Source organism: Eretmochelys imbricata, chromosome 3 (genome assembly GCF_965152235.1).
Source record: "Eretmochelys imbricata isolate rEreImb1 chromosome 3, rEreImb1.hap1, whole genome shotgun sequence".
Classification (NCBI taxonomy): Eukaryota; Metazoa; Chordata; order Testudines; family Cheloniidae; genus Eretmochelys; species Eretmochelys imbricata.
Genome location: NC_135574.1, coordinates 160,119,531 through 160,128,260, shown reverse-complemented (window position 1 = coordinate 160,128,260; position 8,730 = coordinate 160,119,531). Strand labels below are relative to the sequence as shown.

Here is an 8,730-nt window from a genome sequence, read left to right as displayed (position 1 = left end):
ACCACCAGAGCCAGGCTGCGGGGTGGCTCGAGCGGGGGAGGCGCCGGCAGCCCGGGCAGGCTGAAGCTGGGCTCAGCTCAGCCCCGGCCCCAGCCGCGCGGGGCGTGTCCGGTCCTCGCTGGCGTGTCCAGCGCAACCCCGCTGGGCGCGGCCCTCTGACGCGGGACCGGGCTCCGGTATGACTCCGCGCTGCGGGGCTTTGATGTGATTCGGGGCCTGCTGTGACCGCAGACGCTGGCACTGGGTAACGCAGAGCCAGCCCTGGACTCCTACCTGAGCCTGGATCTGTTGCCTCGTACAGCGCTAGGGCCGGGGCCCGGCTTGTGAGATAAGGAAAAAGCCCCACTTTTTTACTGCTGACGGTGGGGGAGAGAGGGGACAAGGGTTACAGCAAGGTTATGTGTGGCGTTGTTTGTAGCCATGTCCGTCTCAGGACATGAGAGAGGCAAGGTGAGTGAGGTAACAGCTTTAATTGGACCGGCTGTTGTTGGTGAGAGAGACAAGCTTCCGAGCTACACAGAGCTCCTCTTCAGGTTAGGTGGCTGTTTTCATGTGCTATGATATAACTGTAATTTCTGTAAAATTAGGTATACATCTCCTTTATTTATTAACAGGGAGCTATTCAGTGGCTTGGATTTGCAAAGTAGGGTTACTCTGATCACTTAGATAAGTGATTGTCCTATAAGTATGATGAGATTTAATATAAAACCAAATTAAATGCTAAAAAGCCAAGATACAGTAGCAGCATGTAGTTAAACTGGAGTGTGTACAGTACAGGATAAGGGCTGGTCTACACTGAGAACTTATATTGGCATAGCTAAGTCTGTCAGAGGTCCATACCCCTGTGAGATATAGCTAAGATGACCTAACTTTGTGTAGCCAGTACTAGGTCAACTTATGACTTTGTCCATCAACCTAGCTACCACCTCTCAGGGCAGTGGATTGCCTACGAGGATGGGAGGGATTCTCCTGTTGGTGTTGTAGGTAATGTCTGTACTAAAGCACTTGTAGCTATGCTGCTGTGACCTTGTGTGAATAAGTCTTAAGTGTAGACTTACCTGGACACCGTATTGATGGGAGAGAGCTCTCCCATCAACATAATAAATCCAGCTCAATGAGCAGCAGTAGCTTTGTTGGTGGGAGAGCATCTCCCGGTGACATAGTGCTGTGGAGGTGAGTGCTTATGCTGGCAAAATTTGTTACTCGGGGTGTTTTTTTTCACACCTCTGAATGACAAAAGTTTTGCTTACATAAGTGCTAGTGTAGACATGGCCTAAGTGAGGCCCCAATACTGAAAATGTACATGCACTTAACTTTACACGTGAATAATTTCATTAACTGTGGAAAAAGATGCATTAAGTATATAGAATCATTGGGTTAAAAGGGACTGCAAGGGTCATATAGCCCAGGGGTTCTCAAACAGGGGGTTGGGACCTCTCAGGGGGCTGCGAACTTATTACATGGGGGTCATGAGCTGTCAGTCTCCACCTCAAACCTTGCTTTGCCTCCAGCATTTATAATGGTGTTAAATATATTAAAAAGTGTTTTAAATTTATAGTGGGGGGTTGCACTCAGAGGCTTGCTGTCTGAAAGGGGTCAGCAGTACAAAAGTTTGAGAACCACTGATTTAGTCTAACCCCCTTCCAAGATGCAGGATTTGTTGTGCCTAAACCAGCAGTTCTCAAACTGTACGTCGGGACCCCATTTTATTGGGATTGCCAAGGGCTGGAATTAGCCTTGCTGGGGCCCAAGGCTGAAGCCCGAGCCCCACTGCTTGGCGCCAACGCCCAAGGACTTCAGCTCTGAGTGTGTGTGTGGTGGGGGGGCTCAGGTTACAGGCTCCCCACCTGAGGCTAAAGCCATTGGGATTCGGCTTTCCCCCCACCAAGAGCAGTGGGGCTTTGGCGGGGGGAAAGCCGCCTGCTGCCCCAGGTCCCCCTGCCTGGGGCGGCAGGGCTCGGGCGGGCTCAGGCTTCAATTCCCCCTCCTGGGGTTGTATACTAATTTTTGTTGTCAGAAGCGGGTTGTCATGCAAAGAAGTTTGAGAACCCCTGCTCTAAACCATCCAAGACAGATGGCTATCCAGACACGTTTTGAAAACCTCCAGAGAAGAAGCCTCCACAACCTCCCTAGGCAGTCTGTTCCATTGTCCTACTGCTCTTACAGTTAGGAAGTTTTTCCTGAGATCTAATCTAAATCTGCTATGCTGTGGCAAGAGAGAACAACTTTTCTCGATCTTTTTATGGCAGCCTTTCATGTACTAAAGACTGTTATGTCCCCCCCTTAATCTCCTCTCTTCCAAACTAAATATACCCAGTTCCTTCAGCCTTTGCTCCTATGTCTTGCATTCTATCACTTTGCTCATCTTTGATGCTCGCCTCTGGATCCTTCCTGGTTTCTTCATATCCTTTCTATACATTGGTGACCAAAATTAGACCTCAGCTAGAGTACTGTGTCCAATCAGTGCCAAGCAGAGCGGTACTGTCCCCTCCCCTGACTTGCATGCCTTGTCTGTTAATGCAACCTAATATTGCATTTGCTTTTTTTGCAACAGCATCGCATTGCTGACTCATGTTGTGGTTGTAATACACCACAACTCCCAGATGCTTTTCAGCAGTGATGCTGCAGTGCTAGTTATCCCCCATTTTGTATTTGTGTTTTTTGCCTAAGTGTAACAACTTATATTTGTCTTTGTTGAATTTCATTTTGTTCTTCAATTTATCAAGATTCCTCTGAATTTCTTAGCTGTATCCTCCAAAGTGTTGACAACCCCCCCCCCCCAGATTTGTGTCATCTGCAAATTTGATCAGAACCTGGATGTAGGAAAATAGCACATAATTAATAAAGATGTTAAACAACACCGGACCCAGAACAGTTCCTTGTGGAACACCACTTGAGACCGCCTTCCAATCTGACATCATTCCATTAATAGTTACTCTTTGTTTGCGATTATTTAACCAATGATGTATCCACTTAATGGTAGTTCTGCAGAGCCCACATTTCTTCAGCTTACTTATGAGAATGTGATGTAGGACTGTGTCAAAAGCCTTGACAAAGTCCAGGTATATTATGTCCACTGTATCCCTCATCCACCAAACCAGATACCCTGTCAAGAAGGAAAGCAAAACGGTTTGGCATGATTTGTACTTTGTAAATCCATGCTGGCTGCTAGTGATTACCCCTTCACTCTCCAGATATTTGCAAATTGAATATTTTATACATTGCTCTAGTAGCTTCCCAAGTATTGAAGTCAGACTGACAATAGTTTCCCCAGCTCCTCCTTTTTCAAAGATGGGCACTACATTAGCCCTTCTCCAGTCTTCTGGGACCTCTCTTGTCATCCAGGAGTTTGTAAATATTGCCAGTGACGTCAAGATTTATTCAGCCAATTCTGTTAGTACCCTTGGGTGAATCACATCAGGCTCTGCTGATTGGAATTCTTTCAACTTGTTCAAAAGATCTGACGTGTTCTTTACTTATCCCGATCTGCATCCCCTCCCCTTCATTGTCTCTGATATCTTCGCTAGTTGTCCGGTCGCTTTATTTTTTGTGAGAAGACTGAAGCAAAGTAGGCACTGAGCAGCTCTGCCTTCCTATCATCTTCTGTTACCAGCTCACTGTCTCCATTGAGGAGTGGACCCACACTGTCCCTGATCTTTCTTTTTTGTCTGACATATTTGAAGAACCCCTTCTTGTTGTCTCTAACATTTGTCAGCTATAATTCATTCTTTGCTTTGACTTTCCTGATTTTTGTCCCTACACACTTGCACTAACCCCATATATACTTTCCTTGGTGATGTGCCTCTCCTTCCATTCCCTGTATGTGTCCCTTTTGGTTTTTAGATGGCTTAGAAGCTCCTTGTTCAGCCACGGCCTCCTGTGGCTCTTCTTTCCTTTCCACTGCGTTGGAATAGCTTGATATAGAGTATCTAGTATTACATAAGAATAAATTTCACTCCAGGTGTATTAGATGATAAACAGAATGGTTGACAAAATAGAGATTACAAACTCTTGAGAGAAGATTAGATAAGTTAAAGATTTTAACAAAATTAAGCTTTATTTGAGAGCATTGGGCAGGGCTGAATTGGGGGGACAGGTCAGGATTTTAATGGGATGGTACAAGTGTGTAGATGGAATGGGCTTCCTTTTAAAAGTGTCTAATCATATTTCAGTAAAAAGCAAATTCTACAAATGTAACATTTTACCTTGAGGAGTCCAATAGTCCTTTTTAAAGACAGAAATAATAGTTTAAAAAAAGAGGGGGGCAGGGGTGAGCTCGTTTAAAGGCTCGTTCTATTACTAGAGTACAACACTAAAAACTTTCAGAGCTTCATTGTCCATCCCACAGGAAGTGAGTGGGGCTGTTTACTAGACAGAGTGTTTTGTTAGTGCCTGCAGCTGCAGATTAAATGTGTTTTGTCCTTGTTTGGAGGTGAAAGTGGGGAAGGGGCAGTGTGGGGGACAGACAAGGAAGCGGAAATGGATAAGAATGAGAGTGAAAGGTTTGGTGGGCTTTTGTATGAATGCTGTGGAGGACTGAAATGATGGGGGGTGGGGGGGGGGTCCGTGTATGGCTGGAATGGGATGGGGTAGTGCATAGGAGAACACAGGTAGGGAAAAGGGAGAACAGTTTCTGGATATATGTAGGGAGAAGAACAGGAGTGCAGCAGACTGGAAGTGGGGGAGTTCTCTGAAGTGTGGATAGGTAGTCTATGCAGGGATATAGCAGAGGATGTTGAAGTCAGGGATAGGTTTGTATGCACAGTTTAAGGAAAGAGGGTTAGGTAAGTGTGTCATTGGATTTGTAGGGATTAGTAATGCATTTGAGGATTGGAAACAGAGGGTCTTTGGTTGTAGGAACAGGTGTGTATATATGGGGACAGGCAGGGAAGCAGAGTTTGGAGGTCAGGGATTGTGACCCTAAGAACTCCTGAATGGCAACTGGTAAAGGGGGTTACAAGAATCTCGTGATTCTGGTGTGAACATCCTGGTTCACCAGAGAATATTGTATAAGGAATCAAAGGAAAACCAGTGTCACCCTGGTTATAAATATTGTTGAAAAATATATGTATTGCTACTATATAAGGAGTGATGTATATGTACTGAAAATGTTCCTACAGTTTGTATCAAGGTGTTACTCCACAGTAGAGGTGAAAAACTGGCTTCCTGCCAGACCAGAGATGTATGTTTATCTGATATGAATGAGACATTACTCAATTTTCATTTCAATCAGCAGTTTGAGCTAAATGCGGATGAAGAATTGTGAGATTTAACAGAAAGAAGAACAGCAGGGGGAAAAGAGCATAATCTGAGGGTGCACCTCAAAGATTTACTGGACTTTACCTGGGGGACAAGGAAAGCACCCTGTAATCCTGCACCTAGGAAGTAAATGGACAGTATGTTTACCTTTACAAAAACTGGACTCTAGGCAGCCTTGATTGGAAGCATTGCAAAAAGGGCTGTGTGTGAGATAAGACTCTAGACAGGAGGTTAGCCTATTAAAGGTCCCTAGAAAGCATGTATTGATTTTGTTGTATATGTAACCCTTCTGTTTCCATTATCCTTAATCACTGCTCACTTGAATCTTTGAATCTCTGTTCTTTGTTAATAAACCTATTCTTATTTTCACTAAAAATTATATCTAAGTATTGTGGTATTGTACAAGGAGCTAAACCAGAGCTGAATGATTCAAGCTAATGTGTATCCTATTCCCTTGGGGCAGCATACTTGGTATTACTCGTAGCGTTCAGTTCCTCATACACTGAACACTCAAAGGAAATGCTTCAAAGGGCTTGGGTACTGGGGTGCCCCCGTTAACCTGCAAGGCAACGTAAGGGCTGGCAAAGCCCAGAGATTGTTAGGGTGCTGATAGGACACCCAGTTAAGCACAAGCAAGTCTCCTTCTCACTGGAGACAGGAGGGTAACAAGGTGACTCTCAGTCCTGGGCACCCTGTGAACAGTCACACTGGTGTGTGGAGGGGACAGTCAGGTGTTAATCCCCACCTTTTGAAAAACTAATAATCTTTTATTTTGAAATGGTGCTAATCTTTTATTGTGAGATTATAGTACAATTTGATCATTTTATAACAAAATGATGTACCACAATGAACTTGAGCTCTTAGAGCTGGACTTTCTCGCTTTCTGTATTTTTGGTTTGTTGCCTGATTAATTTTAACCAATTGATAATTACACATGTGTTTCTTGTGGCCATGTGAAGATGACTACTGTTGTATTTTTTTGTAGATGGTTTTTCTAAGTAAAAGAAAAGTTGAATACAAGATCTCATAAAATGGATGAAGTACTTCGTCTGGTTACCAAGTCTCATTTTGATACTTGTTGATTTGAGTTAACTTGAAATATTGGGCAAAGTCTGAGAATTGAAACAGAAGCAGTGCTGGAAAGCTACTATAACCCATTTGCTAAGCTACACAGCTCTGTTGGGCTGTGTGTTTGTCCAAGTGCTAAAACATTTTTTATCTCAGAAATATTTGACACTGGGCAATGTGCTTGTGTACAGAATGCCAAAAGGGAAGAGGCTGGCAAAATCAGACTTCTGTGTGCGTGCCACCATGGTGAAGAAGCTGGAGGAATAAGTCAGAATGGCTTTTCTAGTACCAAAGACTACATTCAGAGAAGCCCAGTCATGTGGGAAGAACAAACAGCAAAATCAGATAAAATACAAAACATCACTGATGAAAAAATTGACGTTCTGGACACATAGCAATTGCCATACTGGATCAGACGCCTGGTTCATCTAATCCAAGGATCCCATCTTTGACAATGGCCAGCACCAGATGCTTCAGAGGAAGGTGTAAGAAATGCCACAATAAGAAGATGTAAGATAATCTACCTCCCAAAAGAGTATCTCCCTAACCTCATAATAGTTAGAGATTGTCTTAAAACCTGAAATGTAGTGTTATTCCTTCTGACTTTTTTTTTTTAATAGTGTGATTGTGGATATTTGTATCCATAACACACAAATTTAAATACTTGGATCTCTGCTACATGATAAACCTAAAGTCAGGAAAAGAGAGAGGCACAGAGAAGGAAAAAGACTTCTGGGTTAGATTCACAGTTGACTGTGTAGATTTCAGTAAAGAACTTACAAAGCAGCAGTTTTTTTCTGACCAGAGAATAGAAAACCACATCAGAACTAGGAACGCACCCTGTGGTTTCCAGTTGACAATGAGATATCTGAACCAGTAGCCTGGATTGAAATAAAGTCTGTTTATTGGAGCTGGCAGTAAAGGACTACGTATACACTACAGTATTCCATAGAGAGAGAACCAGAAGCAATCGGAATAGAGAGCATTGTGACTGCTACAAGATAATAAGACAGGCTATGCAGATTTTTCACTGCTGTCTGTAACAAAAGTGACTTAGTAATAGATGGATGCTCTCTACTGAATTTTCCCAGACCTGAGCCCAAGTAAAACAGTAATAAAAACTACAGAACATTAACAGAGAAGGTACAAAAAGGTCCATAGATGCTGAAGTCCAATATTTAGATGCCATTGGCATTCACAATACCCCTGCTCAGGTGCTGCTGTCTAACCACTGGAACAGCTTCACTAGGAGAGGCTGAGAGAGACCTACATCAGAATATCCCATAGCCTAGTGCATAGGGCACTCTTGTGATAGGATTTGAAAAAGTGTCTCCCATCTTTCTCCCCATCAAGTAGAGGAGATAATTGAACCCAGCTCTCTCACATGCCTGGTGAGTGCTCTAACCACTGGGCTAAAAGTTGTAAGATGGGCATCACTGGTACCTCCACCACCTCCTCAGCATTTCTTGCAAGAAATGCCTAAACTACTTGTTTCCAGAAATTTTGAGAAACCTATTACTAATAAAAGTACATCTGTAGGTACTTATATAGCCCTCAGCACTGTAGTAGACCTACCTGTAACAATTTTATATGATCAGTATTAATTAAAACAAAAAAATTTAGAGACAAGGATGTTACCAAACTCATGGAGGCTCAACTGACAAAGATTTTGTTGCCTGAACTTGGTTCGTATGCCCTTTGCTTTATTCAGGCTTTCAAACCTCCAAGCTGCTGCCCCTTACATTGTAAACTCCTTGATGCTACAGTTGTCTTTTCCTGTTCTGGTCAGGGTATGTTGTGGGTGCTGTGTATACTTTAAATATTTGAAGCTGATTATTTATTCTCCTATCCTCTCTGGTCGTCATTTCAGCAGACCGGCACATGGTGGTTATTTTAAGTGTTGAGCGGTTTTTTCCCCAATGGAAATAAAATTATGAAGTTGGGGATTCACCTCAGTATTGCACTCCTGGGCCACATCTATACTCTTGCAAGAACTATGTTTATATGCAATTCTAGCTAGCAGGGTGGGAATGTGTTTTCCATAGAGAAGGGCTGAACCATGTCATGACCTGTGTTTTAAGAATCACTATAGACTAAGTCCTTGTATTAAAGTTTCTCCTGTGGATGTTTCAATACTTCTTGTCTTGGCCATTCATTTAGAATATAAGCTCCTCCATTCAAAGAGTCTGGCTTCTGCGTCTTATGTAATACAAAGCACTACTAAAAAGCCATCCAGCTCCCCACAGCAATAGCCAGTTTCTTGAGGTCCAAACACACCAAGCAACAATGAGGAGTATATAAACCAGGGCTGGGCAAACTTTTTGGCCTGAGGGCCACATCGGGGTATGGAAATTGTATGGTGGGCCATGAATGCTCTCGAAATTGGGGGTTTGGGGCAGGGGG

General features: G+C 43.4%; 1 long non-coding RNA gene across 1 annotated transcript; it reads left to right on the top strand.

Moving 5' to 3' along the window:
• The first annotated feature begins 161 nt into the window (after positions 1–161).
• Positions 162–8,460, top strand: LOC144263089 (uncharacterized). Its single transcript, XR_013345716.1, has 2 exons — positions 162–533; positions 6,245–8,460. It is a non-coding gene; the product is annotated as an uncharacterized LOC144263089 (long non-coding RNA).
• Positions 8,461–8,730: the final 270 nt, after the last annotated feature.